General features: G+C 37.8%; 1 long non-coding RNA gene across 1 annotated transcript in view; it reads left to right on the top strand.

Annotated features, from left to right (window-relative positions):
• The first annotated feature begins 85 nt into the window (after nucleotides 1-85).
• The window catches only part of LOC108588442 (uncharacterized), an 88,294-nt gene continuing 69,300 nt past the window's right edge, over nucleotides 86-19,079 (top strand). The window contains exon 1 of the long non-coding RNA XR_008476751.2: nucleotides 86-131. This is a non-coding gene — a long non-coding RNA (uncharacterized LOC108588442). The remainder of the gene's footprint in view (nucleotides 132-19,079) is intronic.

Below are 19,079 nucleotides of genomic sequence, written 5' to 3'. Positions count from 1 at the left end.
CGTGGTCACGCTACCATATTGGCGCACGCGCGGCGCGCGGTGACGTCACCGCATCTTTATAAAGAGCCGCCAAAAGTTTCCTAACGTGTAAGCACGAAAGTTTCCTGAAGTGTGGCTGCGGCAACCAGAAGGTGGGCTTGTGGTACGCGGCGGGCGGGACGTTGGCTTGAAAAGGCCTTTATGACGCCAGGGAAAGGCCGTCTGGTAGTAGCTCAATTTCGAGACCTTTTAAAGTTTAAACCTTTATAAAGGTTATTCTGCTGGTAAACGTTTCAGAGAGTGAAGCTGGTTTCTTTAAAGCTGGAATGTCCCAGCAGAATGTAGAAGTGCGAAAAATTCGACAAAGTAGTCCAAAGTTAGTGGAATTTACAGTCAGTCGGTTTATTCAGTGAATGCCTATGGAGCAGGTGCTTTGTCCTGGGCGTCTCATACTGAGCAGAGCAGCAAGAAGTCCCTGCACGTTCATAGTTCGTGACAGTAATGTTGACAGTAATATTGCTCAATCACGTCTTGAGGGGTTTCTCAGTGTCAGTCGCCATATTTGCGTGGGTTATCTGATTAAGTCCCTGCAACGCCCTGTAAAATGGCTTCATTTGACAGCCAAGGAGACAAGCCTGACTTTGTAGTATCGGTGCTGTAAAGTGCATTTCTTAGACATTTTTATTCCTTGAAATAACTGAAGTACGCGGTAATGCCAGTCCTCTAGTTTACAGCGGAAGAAACAGGTTCAAGAGAGGTAGAACTGTTTTCTTTATGAAGGTTACTCTGCTGGTAAAAGACAAAGAACTAGGACTCTAACCCAAAGTGTATTTTTAATTTCTTCTCCCGGAATATCTACATAAAACTTAGCTCTTGCTTCAGGACTTCTGCACTTAATGTTTCCTTTGCTTGGAAAGCCCCTTCTTCAGACACTTACATAGATTCAGTTCCTTGTATCTTTCAATCTGCTTTCTCACAGGAGCATTCCTTCAGTCCCCAACATAAGATCCCCACCTGCTGGCTCCCTATCCTCCTGCTTTATTTTTTTCCACAACACAGTAACATCGCATATATTATGTAATCACTCGTTTATTTGTTTACCTGTGCACCCACCACTAGAATTTGAACATTGTAAGAACAGATATTTTTGTCTATGCTTTGCTGCTGTATCCTCAGCAACTGGAACTGCCTGACCTGTAGGTAATCAGTAAATATTTTTGAATGAATGAACAAAATAATTCCTCCCATTCACATTCATCATGATTTCAAAGCACTCTATCTTCACTTTATAAGAACTTTGATTATGCTGTTCCATACCCTTACCACTTAGTAAAGATGAAAAGTAGACCCTTGAGTGGTCCTGTGTTCTAGGAATGAAATAGAGCTTTTGCATCTTTACAAGAAATGCTTGTTTATTTTTTATGTACTTTTAAAATAAGGATTTTTCTTAAGTTGGTAATGGGTTGCATGAAAATAACTGCCAGCTCGTTACAGCATTTGTATGTTGCTTGACAAACTGCTGACCTCCCTGCTTTGTATAAGTTTGCATGGTAACACAGTTGGGACAAATCCAGCGCTTTCAGCTTTGAGCCCAACTTTTTTAGGTTACCATCCGCCTTAGCTGTGAACAAAATAGTACCTTGGGAGTTTTCTTGCAGTTTTTAGAACAGTAATCAGGAATATATCACAGACACTTGGAGGTTATCTAGATATATTTTGATAATTTATTTTATAGCATCCAATAAAAGTGCTTGCTTTCTATTTAAAGATCTGCAATAGCTGCCCTTCTCATGATATTGCCCACAGCTAATCCTTTCTTTGAGTCACCAAGCTGGTGAGGAAGAATCTCTGGCAACGCTGTTTCTATTAATATATAGCTTCTGTACTTATCAGATAAGTTTGGGTATTTTCTGGAGTGAGGTATTCATAGCCTGCCATGAAAATTATTGCAACCTACTAAGTAACAGCTGACCCATAATGAGACAATCTGCAAAGGTGTTGTGAATTTAATGTTTCCTATCCCCTGGACTAGTTCTATGCACCAGCATGCTATGATTATCTCCTCAGCCTCGTATAATCTTCTACAATTGCCCCGTTAGCTTCATTATTTAGAAAACATTGTATCATGTAGTCATAAATTCTATAAAGATGTATTTATTAAACATCTGTAAAATGTAATCTGCCCTTAAGAGCTTAGAATCTGGCTGGGCTTTTAAGGTATACACAAAAAGCTGGAAGATGATGGTCGAAAACATAAAGATGGTTTTTATGGAATGTTTATTCCATACCAGGCACTTTCCATGAATTACCTTATTCTCATAAAAACTCTGTGAGCAAGGGTGCCGAAGTCTTATTATCCTCATTTTTATAGCTGAGAAAATTGAGGCTTAGAGAAGTGATTTACTTATGATCACACTGCTAATAAATGAACTCCAAGCCGTTTGATGTTAGTTATTCTAAGTAATTCTGTACGTTATCTTGAGATTATATCATTAAAAATATGTCAATTATGAGAACAATAGAGAAAAAAGGAGAGAGCACTATGAACTGGAATAGCATTGACAGCATTTTGAAAGACTGAGGTGGACCTTGAAAAATGGGCTGACTGGGAAGTATGTTTTTGTGATTGGGCATATCAGGTGGCAGGAGAGTGTGGTGTGGAGTGTTCTGAGGGAAGCAGCTTGCATAGAAATGTGTGCATGAGAGTACATCTGGTGTGAGGCCTAGTGGAAAGGAAGCATTGGGAAGAATGTTTCTCCTCATTTTTCTTAATTTTGAAGATTTCATTTCTGGTGCCAAATAATTTGAAAATGGAGGTTTGATAGTAATAAAGAGACAAAATTATTGGAGGAGGTAAGACTGGTGAGTAGAGAATAGAAATGAAGACAGAAAAGGAAGGCTTGTGGATGGAAAAGGAAGGATGAGCTTTACAGAGTAAGACCTAAAGAATTGCAGAATCCTTGACTATTTCAAATACTCCAAGTTATTAACAGTAAATTCTGTTATAGTTTAGATAAAGGCCATCTTTATAGCCCCCCTTTGAGTTTACTCTGGGTAGACAAGTACTAAAAAAATAGCTCATGACCGACATAGTTTTTCTTCCTATTTCAGGAAATCTCCGATGAAATTTGTTTGGTAAAGTGGGTCTAATTGTCTGTGTGGTTTTCTTTACTTTGAAATAAAATAATCAGAAATTTACCTTGTTTTATAATTGTGGTCTGTTGACTTTATTATGGTAAAATAGTCTATACTCAAAATATATCTGAAATGCTTTAAATTGGCCCTTGATGGATATTGAATATCCATCAAGATAATTTATAAGCAGATTCTTCTTTAGAACTTTTGTTAGTGAACCAGGTTATCAATTTAGGTTCAATCAGGTAAAATGCTACAATAGAGAAATCATTCTCACAGTTGATGGTTATGTTCTAGACATTCTTGGCTGAGATAACAAAGTCTTGCTGATAAAACTATGTTCAATCCTAGAGATTGCCAATGAGACTTTGCATATGCCTTCCTTGGAAAAACAAAAACCTCAGTAGTTGTAAAATGCACTTGAGAAAATGTTAGAAATTTCAAATTGAAAGCACACGTGATGATTCTTAGGAAATCATTTGTTCTATTATAATGGGAGAGGGAAAGCTTCCTTTCTCTTTGAAGGTTTGTGGAAATGACTGACAGATTAATAAGAGAAAAAGGCATATGATATGCTTTGGCCCTGTGTCCATACCCAAATCTCACCTTGAATTGTAATAATCCCCATGTGTCAAGGGTAGGACCAAGTAGAGATAATTGAATCATGGGAATGGTTTCTCCCATAGTGTCCTCCTGATAGTGAGTTCTCGAGAGATCTGATGGTTTTATAAGGGGTTCCCCACTTGGCTTGGGCACTCATTCTCTCTTCTGACACTCTGTGAAGAGATGTCTTCCACCTTGACTGTAAGTTTCCTGAGGCCTCCCCAGCCATGCAGAACTGTGAGTCGATTAAACCTGTTTTTTTTCTAAATTACCAGTCTTGGGTATGTCTTTATTAGCAGTGTGAGAATGGACTGATATAGCATACAAATCTACTTAATGTGCAGAAACACAGGAACCATATAAAATATGAGATTCAAAGAGGGCCAGATGGCTGAGGCTTAAATACAGAGGTGGGAGAGAGAAATGGTGTAAGGGGTGCTATAGGCAGTTTTTAGAGAAATGATAAATGATGAGGGAAGATGAATGGGCTCAGGAGATAGACATATTAGCTTGTAAATGATTCTCTTTGTAATTTGAATGAGCCCAAGGGGCAGAACGAAATCCCTTCAGATGTGATTACATGCCTTAATCAAGGAGGAGATGGAAGGCAATTATGTTATCTTTGGTGGGCCAGGTCTTAAGGCCTACCTAAAGGAATATTAGTTAAATTTCACCATGTAATACGGATGGGCAGAAGGGAAGACAGGAGAGACGAGAAAGTCCTTGATTCTGGGATTATAGGTGTCCTGTGGTTTACAGCTATAATCCCAGCACTTTTGGAGGCTGAAGTAGGAGGATTGCTTGAGGCCAGGAGTTCAAACCAGCCTGGGTCACAAAGCAAAACCCTGCCTCAAAGGATAAAAAAAGAAGAAAGTTCTGAGGTAACTTCTAAGGCCTATTCTGTTACAGTTCAGTGTTCAGCATGCCATAATACCATATATTTTGCAGTGTTGTGTTCTAAGCCCCAACAGAATACAACAGCATACATAGTAAATGTGTATGCACATGTTCCTTAATGTTTAATTAGGTTACATCTTGATAAACCTATTGTAAGTCAAAAATATCCTAAGTCAAAAATGGATTTAATACCCTATAAACCTGTTGTAAAGTCAATAAATTATAACTTAAACTGTTGTAAGTTAGGGACCATCTGTGCTTTTTGCTTCACAAAGTTCAGTAATTTAGAGCTCAAACAAACCCTTTGTCTTTTTTTTTTTTGAGACGGAGTTTCGCTGTTGTTACCCAGGCTGGAGTGCAATGGCGCGGTCTTGCCTTACCGCAACCTCCGCCTCCTGGGTTCAGGCAATTCTCCTGCTTCAGCCTCCTGAGTAGCTGGGATTACAGGCACGCGCCACCATGCCCAGCTAATTTGTTTTGTGTATTTTTAGTAGAGACAGGGTTTCACCGTGTTGACCAGGATGGTCTCGATCTCAACCTCGTGACCCACTTGCCTTGGCCTCCCAAAGTGCTGGGATTACAGGCTTGAGCCACTGTGCCCGGCCAAACCCTTTGTCTTAAACAGAAACTTTTTCAGTTATATATAATTTATAGAATTTTTTTTTTGGTCCTATCTCCTTGATTTTTCCAGTGACTCTCAGTACATTCACTAGTCTCTATGACTGTTTAACCCAGGCTTTTCTTGAAGCAGGCATTCTTGCTCATGGCCTTCAGGCTTGTTTATTATTTTTTTTCCTCTCTATTCCCCTTTGATTCTTATGATCCTGTAATAACTTTGTTAGGTTACAATTGAGCAAGCAATTAAGAACCTTCCTAAATGTGTGCTTGGGTACTGTACTTGATAAGTATTATATTCTGCCATTCCCACCCACCTTTTTGTAATTCTCTACAATTGTATTTATTGAAGACATTCAAGGCTCTTTGCATTAGCCAGTTTTTCATCATCACTGTTTGCTGTGTTCATCCACCTGAAAACTTTTATATAATTTCCTTTGAAAGAACAAGAGTTGCAGTTTTACTGGATTGCAACTTCAGGATCTAATGATGTGTAAAAATATTGTTAGAAAAGGCTGTTGTGGTTTAATGCATTTGGGATAATTTTAAAAAAACCTATACCCTTTATTTTTATGAGAACAGTAATGTTTTACGTAATTTTTGGAACACTTCATGTGAATACATTTCTTCTGTGCTAAGGCATCAAGTGTTATTTTCGAATCTAATTTTATTTTTCTCTTCAGTATTCCTTTTTAAAATTGATTTTTAATAATGACTTTCTTAAATTGAAAGCTGAGTAATTGTACTGATGGCTTAGTCTTACAAACTCCCTGCTGAAATTGGGATTTGAATGCCACCTTTAACATAAGAATATTAAAAAGTTTAATTAGTTGAATATGCACTTGGGATTTAGCTAACATTCATATTTATATTTTTCGATGTGAAGAAAAGTAACTACTGAGTATGTTTTTGAGTCTGCTTTCCTTGGACTCTGGAAAAAAAAATTGTAGGCCATGAAATAGACTGTAAATTAACATGAAGTTTTCCATGTATTTCCCAAAGTCCAGATGTATATTAGGTTGTTCATTGTCTTGTTTATATAGTCAAAAATAGTGTTTTAATTAGTTTAAATGTAAGTTTTGATTTTTAGTCAACTTAAAATATTTGCAGCAGGTGGCATTGTTAACAGTAATTTGAAAAATTGGATAAAGTTATCCTTTTACAATTTTGTTATCTGTTGAATAATTGTTTGATGTGAAATAGAGGTTAAACATGTTTGCCTATATGCCTAAAATATTGAAGAGGAGTATTAGAGGGGAAAAGAAATTGATTCATTTTAACTCTAGATGGCAGTTAAACACAACTAACAAAGACCAACTTTTTTGAAATATAGAGAAAAATAGTAAAACATACACATACATTCTGTTTTAGTAGCCAGTTAATTATATTCTCAAAATGATGCCTCAGATTGATAGTACTAAATAAACATGTGTAAGATGTAATTACATACAAGTGAAATAAATAATGAAACACTGGAATTGCAAGAATTTTTTTCACCTGGTAATATGGCATACACCCATGTAATGGTTTATGTTGCTAGTATTTTGTCACTTTTACTAACAGTTCAGTGTAGTTTCATTTTATGTACAATTATTTACCAGTATCAATTCAAACCATATGCCATTGGGAAAACTATTACACATTTAATGTTTTGAAATGTTTAAGTAGAAGCAAAGCTTATTTTCATGAGTGTGTTCCATAAAGGTAGACTCCAAAATCTGCCATAGATATTCATGCATGTACATTTGAGATAATATTTTTATTTCTTTTGCATTAAAAAATATTTTATGTCTATTTATTTAAGTCATAATTTTAGCTTGTTGCTTTCTGAGGTGTAAATTATGTTTCTGATAGTATTTATGAGGAAAAAGAAAAGCTTGTCAGATAATACTTTGCTCTCATCTCATGGTCTTAGCTTGTAGTGTACTGTCATTTCTATAGACTTGTAGAGTGCAACTGTTTCTTGTTTTTGAACACCATACATTGATGTGTTATCTAGCAAATAGTACAAAAGTAACTTAAAGTAGACCTAAGGAGTCTCATCTGACTTGTCAGATGGCTTAGAAAAGGAAAGGATGTGATACGTTTTAAAAATGCTTTATTATAGATTTTATATGAAATAACATAATCCTTTTGAGAGGACTTAGTTGATTTGATTCTCATTTCCTATATTTAGCAGTTTATGTTCTGAGTATCTGTCTGAATAGTGGATTAGCTCAATAGATGGCAGCTGATGCCCTGGGCAAAGGGACTTGCTCTACACTTTTTTAAGTCCTGTGAAGTTGTAAGAAATACTGCTTTTATGCATAAAGGTATGGAGGTGCAGGTCACCTTGCTGGAAACTAGGAACTTGTTGGACACCTCAGATCTTGGAATCAGCATTTGCCTTTCGGGTTGGTTGCACAAAAAAATGTTCACTAGAATCTTCAAATGTTCCTGTGCCTTTAGAATTGTTAGTACTTTTTGAGACAGAGTCTTGCTCTATTGCCCAGGCTGGAGTGCCATGGCATGATCTCGGCTCACTGCAACTTCCACCTCCTGGGTTCAAGTGATTGTCCTCCCTCAGCCTCCTGAGTAGCTGGGATTACAGGCACGTGCCCCCAAGCCCGGCTAATTTTTCTATTTTTAGTAGAGACAGGGTTTCACCATGTTGGTCAGGCTGGTCCCGAACTGCTGACTTTGTGATCCACCTGCCTCAGCCTCCCAAAGTGCTGGAATTACAGGCGTGAACCATAGTGCCTGGTCTTTCCCTTTAGAATTATTTACCTGGACTCCAAACTCTTAATAGCAGTATTGTTTTATAATGGATTCTTCATAGATGTAGTGGAATATATTTAAGTTGGCAAAAGGATAAATGCTTTCTTTTCATTTTCAAGCAACATAAAAAGTCCCATGTTACTCAAAAAGTAAAGTAAAAGAATTTTTTCATTTATTTTTAGAGAAGCTTCTAGTAGAATTTTGTAAGAATAAATAGAGTTGGTCACCTTCAAGATTGTTGCCTTGCAAGAATAAAAGGTGCTAGAGCTGCTGAATTTTGAGGCGAAGACAGAAACCTGGATTTTCCTGTGAAATCATTTTACTTCCAGTGTTAGCAACTAATTCAAATAAAAAAATACAAAGCAAAAAATTTAAAACATACCAACAGACAGTCTGCAATCTTTAATGTAGAGCACTCTAATTTTTTAACTCATTTAAAAAATAACATATGGCCGGGCGCGGTGGCTCAAGCCTGTAATCCCAGCACTTTGGGAGGCCGAGGCGGGTGGATCACGAGGTCAAGAGATCGAGACCATCCCGGTCATCATTGTGAAACCCCATCTCTACTAAAAAATACAAAAAATTAGCTGGGCACGGTGGTGTGTGCCTGTGATCCCAGCTACTCAGGAGGCTGAGGCAGGAGAATTGCCTGAACCCAGGAGGCTGAGGTTGCGGTGAGCCGAGATTGCGCCATTGCACTCCAGCCTGGGTAACAAGAGTGAAACTCCGTCTCAAAAAAAACAAAAAACAAAAAACATATATTGTAAAACCGATTGCTTAAAATCTTTTAGTTACTGGATACAATCCGGTAATATTTATTTGATGTTATACTTTATTTTTGGAGTCTTTCTAAAAGACTTCTATTTTATATCCACCATCAGTGTCTTGAGTAATATCTATGGATATCTGATCCTATCCTTTACATTTTTCTTCCTAATTTCATTATCAAAGAATAACCTTAAATTAATTTTTGGGAGTCTGTTGTTATAGGTACTGTATGCTACCTACTTGGTGTCCAAAAATCCAGGAACTAAAGAAACATGATACCATCATCATTACTTTTCTTTATCCTGTTTTTCCTTCTACAGTATTCTCTATGGTCTTAGAGATTTTTTGAAAATGTAAATCAGAATTTGTACCTCCCCTCCTTAAACCCTGTCGTGGCTTTCCATTGCCCTTATAATAAAATATACACTCCTTGGCATGGCCTCTAAGGCCCTGCTTGATTGATCCCTGCTTACCGCTCTCTCAACTCATTGCTTAACAGGTTCCCCTTTCTTCGCTTAGATCTTGCTGATGTACGTACACCAAGCTTAGTCCCATTTCAAGGACTTTTTCACCTGATGTTCCCCTTCCCTGGAATGTCTTCCACAGAGCTTTTTATGTTCTTTGCTGGTCACTTCCCAAGAGAGGCTTTCCTGCCTACCCTACCAAAAACAATCCGTTTTGCCATCATTTTCTGTCTTCTTACCTTGCTTGCTTGCTTTATTTTGTTTAATTTTATTTATTTGTTTGTTTGTTTGTTTATTTATTTGACTCAGTCTTGCTCTTGTCCGCCAGGCTGGAGTACAGTGATGCTATCTTGGCTCACTGCAACCTCCGCCTCCTGGGTTCAAGCGATTCTCCTGCCTCAGCTTCCTGAGTAGCTGGGATTACAGGCACCTGCCACCACACCCAGCTATTATTTATATTTTTAGAAGAGACAGGGTTTCACCATGTTGGCCAAACTGGTCTCGAACTCCTGAATTCGGGTAATCCACCCACCTCGGCCTCCAAAAGTACTGGGATTACAGGTGTGAGCCACCATGCCTGGCCTATTTATTTATTTATTTAAAGTAATACTTATCTCCGTCTGGTGTGTATTTGCCTACTTGTTTGTCTTTCCTCTCACTGACATTTTGTGAAGACAGGAACCTTGTCTATCTTGCTGACTGCTATATCCTCAATATGTAGAAGAAAGCCTAGGCCTGTTCAGCTGAACAGAAGTGTGAAATAAATGAATAAATAAAATCTAGGTAACTACTGTGACACTGAATGGTAGAAGAAAGACCTCAACTTTGGAAAGGGCTGCAGAAGCAAAACTATGAAGATTATGTATGATGCAGGTACCTCAATGCTATACATTTGACATATTTACCCACCATGTAACCCATCACACAATAGCTTTTATTCAGTTTTAGAAATTTGGCTTTCTATATGATATAATTAAAAATTGGTATGTTAGCCGAGCAGGTGGATCACGAGGGTAAGAGATTGAGACCATCCTGGTCAACATAGTGAAACCCCGTCTGTATAAAAATACAAAAATTAGCTGGTGGGATGGTGTGCACCTGTAGTCCCAGCTACTTAAGAGGCTGAGAGGCAGGAGAATTGCTTGAACCTGGGAGGCGAATTCAGTTTGATTCAAGCTGAGATTGCGCCACCCCACTTCAGCCTGGCGACAGAGCAAGACTTTGTCTCGAAAAAAAAAAATTGGTATGTTAAACATCCTTTCTAGAAGTGTATTCACATAAATTCATGAAATGTGATTTTTATATGTTTTTACATGTGGACTACAAGAATATGAAATGTATTAGAAAGTTATCCTTTCTGAATCAACAATATAATGTTAACATTTGAATGTCACAGTATATCCTAGAAATGTGTTTTAAATGTTACAGTCATGCACTGGCTAACAAAATTTCTGCCAATGAGACTATATATAAGAAGGTAGTCCCATAAGATTATAATACCATGTTTTTACCTTACCTTTTTTATGTTTAGATATACAAACACTATTTGTGTTGCAGTTGTTTACAGTATTCAGTATGGTAACATTTTGTACAGGTTCATAGCCCAGAAGCAATAGGCTGTAACATATTGCCTAGGTATATAGTAGGCTATGCCATCTAGATTTGTGTAAGTAACTCTGTGGTGTTCACACAACAATGAAATTGCCTAACAATGAATTTCTCAGAACATATTCCCATCATTTGTGTAATGCATGACTGTACTTTGAGTTGTTACCAGATAACTAAGAATTGTGAGAAATAAGATTAAATAATTATTTGTATGGTATTTGCTTTGCTTTGTACATCCTTAGTATGAGTAAGTTCTTGGTAGAGAAGTAATTCACAGTAGACACAGCACAGAAAATATTTTATGTAGTTAAAGTATTTCAACATTGTTGAAAGGTTTTCTTGAATAGTTTTCTTACAGTTTGTTTTGCATGTGAACTCTTTATGTGTGTGAGAAAATTCTCTACAAAAGCTGGTTTAGGGGTATGACGATGGAACGTTCACTTATTTCATGTGCCCAAAATAGTGTTTATCTCTCAAAACTATATAATCTTACGATTCAGATGAATTTCTGACAGCTGCGGATACATTCTGATTCCTTTTAAGATCACCATTTTTAATTGATATTTTAAAATACAGCCTGTTGAGAGTACTTATGTGATTTTTATGGAAAGATTTCTGAAAAAAATCAGTTAATATAAATTTACTTCTCTGCCAACTTTGCTGCATGTAAATATATCCCTATCAAATTTCTACCTTCATTGGTAAGGGTAGAGTACCCTTAAACAAAGTATGTATGGAAAAAGAAATATGAAATCAGTAAACTCATCTTCCTATCCCAGGCATAATAAAAATAACCCAGTTTATGCTGTGAATAGTACTGGGGAGTTTTACCTTTACAATTGAAATGTGCTGAGCCCTTACACTTACATTTGCTAGACAGGCAGTATGTCGAATGGCCATCTTATTGAATGAGAACATGCGGATTCCATTTCTAGATTTGCTACTGACAGACTTTTTCATCATTGGTAAGAAAGGCAAAAATTACCTTCTTTCTCTATGATACAGGATGCTTGTGAGGGCCAAATGAGATAATGCATATGAAAGTGCTTTCAGAATTGAAAGACACTATAAAATGTAGGTTTTTCATTTTAGAGTGGCATTAACAGTAAACTAGATCTATTTTCATAGACTGTATCATACATAGTCTTGTTACTAAGATGGTGTAAAATCCTTATAAATTGTTTAACTTATATTATGGGTCAATCTCATGGACTGGGTTTTCCTTGATAGCAAGATTGCAGTGTGTTTTAGTCCTGATTTATTCTATGAATTTGCAGCCCTTGTCTTTTCAAAGATAACATTTTTTCTCATCTTTGTAGTAATATGAGCTGAAAACACTGATAAGCTCTAAAGTTTACTTAGCAGGTGAATAAAGGTATTTATACACTGATTTGACATGCAAATAAAGGTTAACTTTTTACAGTAAATCTTGCAATAGTGTCCTTAGCTTTATTTATATTTTTCATTCCACTTTGTTAACTAATTTTCCCATGTCTTTTAGACTCAAAATTACTGGGTATTTATTTTTCATCCTGGAATTTACACAAATAAATTCTGAAAAGTCATTGACAAGTAAATAATTTAAACTTAAATTTAAAACATTTTAAATTCACAAAGTTTCTGAGAAGAGTAGAATTAACAAATCTGTTGGATTTTGAGGTATATATTGAAAACACAAAATTATAATACTATTTTGTCTCCAGATGTATGAAACAGTTTAATTCTTTTTGACTTACTGCTTAAAAGAGAGCTGTACTATTTGTATTTACATTTCATGTTCTAAGAGACACTTTTAAGTAGAGTGAGCTGTATGTAAAACTGTACAAGAAAATTTTGATCTATCTTTGAGAAGCAGTGTTTTTAAGAAAAATGTGAAAAAACTGTACTGTCTTTTTATTTTACTTTAAGTTCTGGGATACATGTGCTAAATGTGCAGGTTTGTTACATAGGTATACATGTGCCATGGTGGTTTACTGCACCTATCAACACATCATCTAGGTTTTAAGCCCTGCATGTATTAGGTATTTATCCCAATGCTTTTCCTCCCCATTCCCCTCACCCCACAACAGGCTGCAGTGTGTGATGTTCCCCTCCCTGTGTCCATGTGTTCTCATTGTTCAACTCCTACTTATGAGTGACAGCATGAAGTTTTTGGTTTTCTGTTCCTGTGTCAGTTTGCTGAGGATGATGGTTTCCAGCTTCATCCATGTCCCTGCAAAGGACATGAACTTACTGTTTTTTATGGCTGCATAGTATTCCATGGTATACATGTGCTACATTTTCTTAATCTAGTCTATCATTGATGGGCATTTGGGTTGGTTCCAAGTCTTTGCTATTCTAAATAGTGCTGCAGTAAATATACGTGTGCATGTGTCTTTATAGTAGAATGATTTATACTTTTTTGGATAAATACTCAGTAATGGGATTGCTGGGTCAAATGGTTTTTCTGGTTTTAGATTCTTGACGAATCACTCCACTGTCTTCCACAATGGTTGAACTAATTTCCACTCCCAGCAACAGTATAAAAGCATTCCTGTTTCTCCACATCTTCACCAGCATCTGTTGTTCCCAGACTTTTTAATGATCACCATTCTAACTGGCTTGAGATGGTATCTCATTGTGATTTTGATTTAAATTAATGACCAGTGATGATGAGCTTTTTTTCATATGTTTGTTGGCCACATAAATGTCTTCTTTTGAGAAGTACCTGTTCATATCCTTCACCCACTTTTTGATGGGGTTGTTTTTTTCTTGTAAATTTAAGTTCCTTATGGATTCTGAATATTAGACCTTTGTCAGATGGATAAATACGGATAGATATCAAAAATTTTCTCCCCTTCTGTAGGTTGCCTATTTACTCTGATGATAGTTTCTTTTGCTGTGCAGAAGCTCTTTAGTTTAATTAGATCCCATTTGTCAATTTTGGCTTTTGTTGCAGTTGCTTTTGGTGTTTTAGTCATGAAGACTTTGCCCATACCTATGACCTGAATGGTATTGCCTAGGTTTTCTTCTAGATATTTTATCGTTTTAGGTTTTATGTTTAAATCTTTTTTTTTTTTTTTTGGAGATGGAGTCTTGCTCTTGTTGTCCAGGCTGGAGTGCAGTGGTGTGACCTTGGCTCACTACAACCTCCGCCTCCCGGGTTCAAGTGATTCTCCTGCCTGAACCTCCTGAATAGCTGGGCTTACAGGCACCCACCTCCATGCCCAGCTAATTTTTGTACTTTTAGTTGAGACGGGGTTTTGCCATGTTGGCCAGGCTGGTCTTGAACTCCTGATCCCAGGTGATCTGCTTGCCTTGGCCTCCCAAAGTGCTGGGATTACAGGCATGAGCCACTGCGCCTGGCCTATGTTTAAGTCTTTAATCCATCTTTAGTTAATTTTTTTATAAGGTGTAAGGAAGGGGTCCCGTTTCTGTTTTCTGCATATGGCTGGCCAGTTTCCTAGCACCATTTACTAAATAGGGAATCCTTTCTCCATTGCTTCTTTTCGTCAGGTTTGTTAAAGATCAGATGGTTGTAGATGTGTGGCGGTATTTCGGAGGCCTCTGTTCTGTGTTCTATTGGTCTATATATCTGTTTTGGTAACAGTACCATGCTGTTTTGGTTACTGTAGCCTTGTAGCATAGTTTGAAGTCAAGTAGCATGATGCCTCTAGCTTTGTTCTTCTTGCTTTGTATTATCTTGGCTATACAGTCTCTTTGGTTCTATATGAAATTTAAAGTCTTTTTTTTTCTAGTTCTATGAAGAAAGTCAATGGTAGCTTGATGGGAATAACATTGAAACTATAAATGACTTTGGGCAGTATGGCCATTTTCACAATATTGATTCTTCCTATCCATGAGCATGGAATGTTTTTCCATTTGTATGTGTCATCTCTTATTTCCTTGAGCAATGAATGGTTTGTAATTCTCCTTGAAGAGATCCTTCACATCCCTTATACATTGTATTTCTAGGTATTTTATTCTTTTTGTAGCAATTGTGAATGGGAGTTCACTCATGATTTGGCTCTCTGCTTGTCTATTATTGGTGTATAGAAATGCTTGTGATTTTTGCACATTGTGGACTTTCCTGAAGTTGTTTATAGTCTTTCTTTGATAGTAACATTATTGATATATCTTCCTTGGTTGTCACCTTCAGGCAAAATCAAGTCCAAACTCTTTAGGATGATATTTAAGATCTTCCTTATTTACTTATTAAGACAAAAAAATTGTGTTTATACAAGTCTTTCTCTAACATTGACATTAACAGAATGTCCTTCATTACCTATTTTTTCACTCAGGATTTATCCATTTTTTAAGATCCAGCTGAAGTATCACATCCTTCTTGAAGCTTTTCCTGTGAACTCCTGTGGCACTTATTTATGTTAATAATATTAATCTATTTGGAACCCAATGATAAATTGTTATATAGTGTTATTTAACTTTTCGGGTCTGTATATATTTTATTTTTTAGACAGAGTCTCAATCTGTCACCCAGCCTGAAGTGGAGTGGTGTGATCTCGACTCACTGCAGCTTCCACCTCCTGGGTTTAAGCAATTCTCTTCCCTCAGCCTCCCAAGTAGCTAGGACTACAGTTGTGTGCCACCACACCCGGCTAATTTTTGTATTTTTAGTAGAGATGGGCTTTTGCCATGTTGGCCAGGCTGGTTTTGAATTCCTGACCTTAAGTGATCCACTCACCTCAGCCTCCCAAAGTGTTGGGATTACAGGCATGAGCCACCACACCCAGCACAGGTCTGTATATACTGTGTGTGTGTGTGTGTGTGTGTGTGTGTGTGTGTGTGTGTGTGTTTGTATAGAGACTACATATTATTTTACATTGTCCTATCTTCTGCAGGTCTTGGAGTATGTAGAGATAAGTATATAAAATATGTTCGATAAATGTTAACATGGTCATGATTGTTACCTTCCCAAGTATTGTAGTTCTTGGTTGGAAGGCTGGTTTAACATTTAAAGATGGGGTGACCCCAGTCCATTCCTAGAAACTAAGGCATAGACGCTTAGCATAATATTTCTGTCTCTGAAGAACAGTACTCTCATTTTAGAAAAACTTAAAGTGTTTAAAAGATTAGTTAGGACAGTGAACGATATTTACTCATTATATATTCTCTTTATATAGTTCTCAATTATTGAAGACCCTCACTTCATGATTGAAAGGTCACCTACCTGTCAACTTACAATGTGAAAAGAATGCCCCCCCAGAGCTTTTTGGGAGTGTTGGGCATTTTGTATTTCAGTAGTGGTTTCATATCTCATTCCTTCATTCACTCATCACCTTTAGCTTCTCAGAGACAACTTCTGCATAACAAGATGAAGTATAGGCTTGGGATAATTTGTCCTAGTAGGAGTATAAAACCAAGTGCTTAATCTTACTAAAAAAAGTTACAGAAGTCCGGATTCAAGATGGCTGAATAGGAACAGCCCTGGATTGCAGTTCCCAGCAAAAACGCAGAGGGTGAGTGATGACTGTATTTCCAAACGAATTTTTACTGCCCACAGAACAGGAGATTCCTGGGTGAAAAAGCGTGAGTCTCCAGCATGGTTGTTTCAGCCGGCACAGCAGGTCTCTGCACAAATACTCACACAAATCCGGGCACTGTTTCAACTGGTGACTGGAATGCCTGGCGATTGAGTTGCCCGTTCAACTGAAAAAAAAAGGGAGCTGAAACAGGCAGCCAGGTGATCTGGCTCAGCCGGTCCCACCCCCACAAAGACCAGCAATCTGGAACACCTGGATTGAGAGTTTCACAGCCAGCACAGCTAGACCTGGGATGGTCCAGCTCTGTTGGGGGAGGGCATCTGCCATTACCGAGCCAGTCCACCACTACCAAGGCAGTCTGCCATTACTGAGGCAGTCTGTCATTACAGAGGTAGTCTGCCATTACAGAGACAGTTCTAACTATACCCTTATAAACAAAACTGCAAGGAAGTTCACACAGCAGCTGGGCAGAGCCCATGGCAGCTCAGCAACACCTCTGCTGGCAGACTGACTAGGCTACCTCCTTGCTGGGCAGAGCATCTCTGAAAAAAAGGCAGCAGAATGACAGGAACTTATAAATAAAGCCCCACCTTCCTGGGACAGAGTACCTGGGAAAAAGAGGCAGTTATGAGTTCCACTGCAGCAGACTTAAACGTACCAGCCTAGCAGCTCTGAATGGAACAACGGAGCTCACAGCTCAGCACTTGAGCTTCTATAAGGGACAGACTGTCTCCTCAAGCAGCTCCCTGAACCTCGTATGTCCAGAGATACCTCATAAAGGTGAGCTCAGGCTGACATCTGGTGGGTATCCTTCTGGGATAGAGCTAACAGAAGAAGAAACTGGCAGCAGCCCTTACTGTTCTGCAGCCGCTGCAGGTGATTGCCAGGCAAGCAGGGTCTGGAATGGACCTCCAGCAGTCTTAGAGCAGAGGGACCTGACTGTTAGAAGGAAAACTAAGAAACAGAAATAACTTCACCATCAACAAAAAGGATGTCCAGAGACCCCATCTGAAAGCCACCAACTACAAAGACTATAGGTAGATAAATCCACAAAGCTGTGAAGAAACCAGCACAAAAAGGATAAAAACACCCAAAACCAGAACACCTCTCCTCCAAGGGATCACAACTTCTCACCAGCAAAGGAAGAAGGCTGGATGGAGCAATGAGTCTGATGAATTGATAGAAACAGGCTTCAGAAGGTGGGTAATAACAAACTTCTCTGAGCTAAAAGAACATGTTCTAACTCAATGCAAAGAAACTAAGAACCTCGAATAAAGGTTTGATGAAATGCTAATAAGAATAAACAGCATAGAGAGGAATATAAATGAATTGATGGAACTGAAAAACACAACACGAGAACTTCATGAAGCATATACAAGTTTCAGTAGCCGAATTGACCAAGCAGAAGGAAGGATATCAGAGATTGAAGACCAACTCAATGAAATAAAATGAGAAGGCAAGATTAGAGAAAAAAGGGTAAAAAGGAATGAGCAAAGTCTCCAAGAAATATGGGACTATGTGAAAAGACCTAATCTATGTTTGATAGTTATCAAACATATGTGACGGAGTTTGATACGTCACATTCTCCTGAATGTGACAGAGAGAACGAACCCAAGCTGGAAAACACTCTTCAGGATATTATCCAGGAAAGCTTCCCCAACCTAGCAAGCAGGCCAATATGCAAGTCCAGGAAATACAGAGAACACCACAGAGATATTCCTCAAGAAGAGCAACCCCAAGGCATATAATCATCGAAATTGAAAGAGCTAGAGGAGCAAGATCAGAAAAAAATCAAAAGGTAGCAGAAGACAAGAAATAACTAAGATCAGAGCAGAACTAAAGGAGATAGAGACACAAAAAACCCTTCAAAAAATCAGTAAATCCAGGAGCTGTTTTTTTGAAAAGATCAACAAAATAGACCACTAGCCAGATTAATAAAAAAGAAAAGAGAATAATCAAATAGATGCAATAAAAAACTATAAAAGGGATATCCACAGAAATAAAAACCATCGTCAGAGATTACTACAAACAACTCTATGCACATAAACCAGTCAACCTGGAAGAAATGGATAAATTCCTAGACACTTGCACCCTCCCAAGCCTAAACCAGGAGGAAGTTGAAACCCTGAATAGACCAATAACAAGGGCTGAAGTGAGGCAGCAATTAAAAGCCTACCAACTAAAAAAAGCTTAGGTCCAGATGAGTTCACAGCCAAATTTGACCAGACATGCAAAGAGGAGCTGGTACTACTCCTTCTGAAACTATTCCAAACAATCCAAAAAGAGAAAATCCTTCCCAAATCATTTTATGAGACCAGCATCATCCTGATACCAAAACCTGGCTGAGACTCAACAAGAAAAGAAGACTACAGGCCAATATCCAGGATGAACATAGATGCAAAAATCTTTAATAAAATACTGGCAAACTGATTGCAACAGCACAATCAAAAACCTTATGCATCATGATCAAGTAGGCTTCATCCTGGGGATGCAAGGCTGGTTCAACATATGCAAGTCTGTAAACGTAATTCACCACATAGAACCAAAGACAAAAACCACATGATTATCTCAATGGATGCAGAGAAGGCCTTCGACAAAATTCAACAGCCCTTTATGCTAAAAACTCTCAATAAACTAGGTATCAACAGAACATATCTCAAAATAATAAAAGCTATGTAAGACAAACCCACAACCAATATACTGAATGGGCAAAAACTGGAAGAATTCCCTTTAAAACGTGGCAGTAGACTAGGATGCTCTCTCACCACTCCTA

This window comes from Callithrix jacchus, chromosome 15, assembly GCF_049354715.1.
Source record: "Callithrix jacchus isolate 240 chromosome 15, calJac240_pri, whole genome shotgun sequence".
Lineage (NCBI taxonomy): Eukaryota > Metazoa > Chordata > Mammalia > Primates > Cebidae > Callithrix > Callithrix jacchus.
This window is presented reverse-complemented; position numbering and strand designations above follow the sequence as displayed.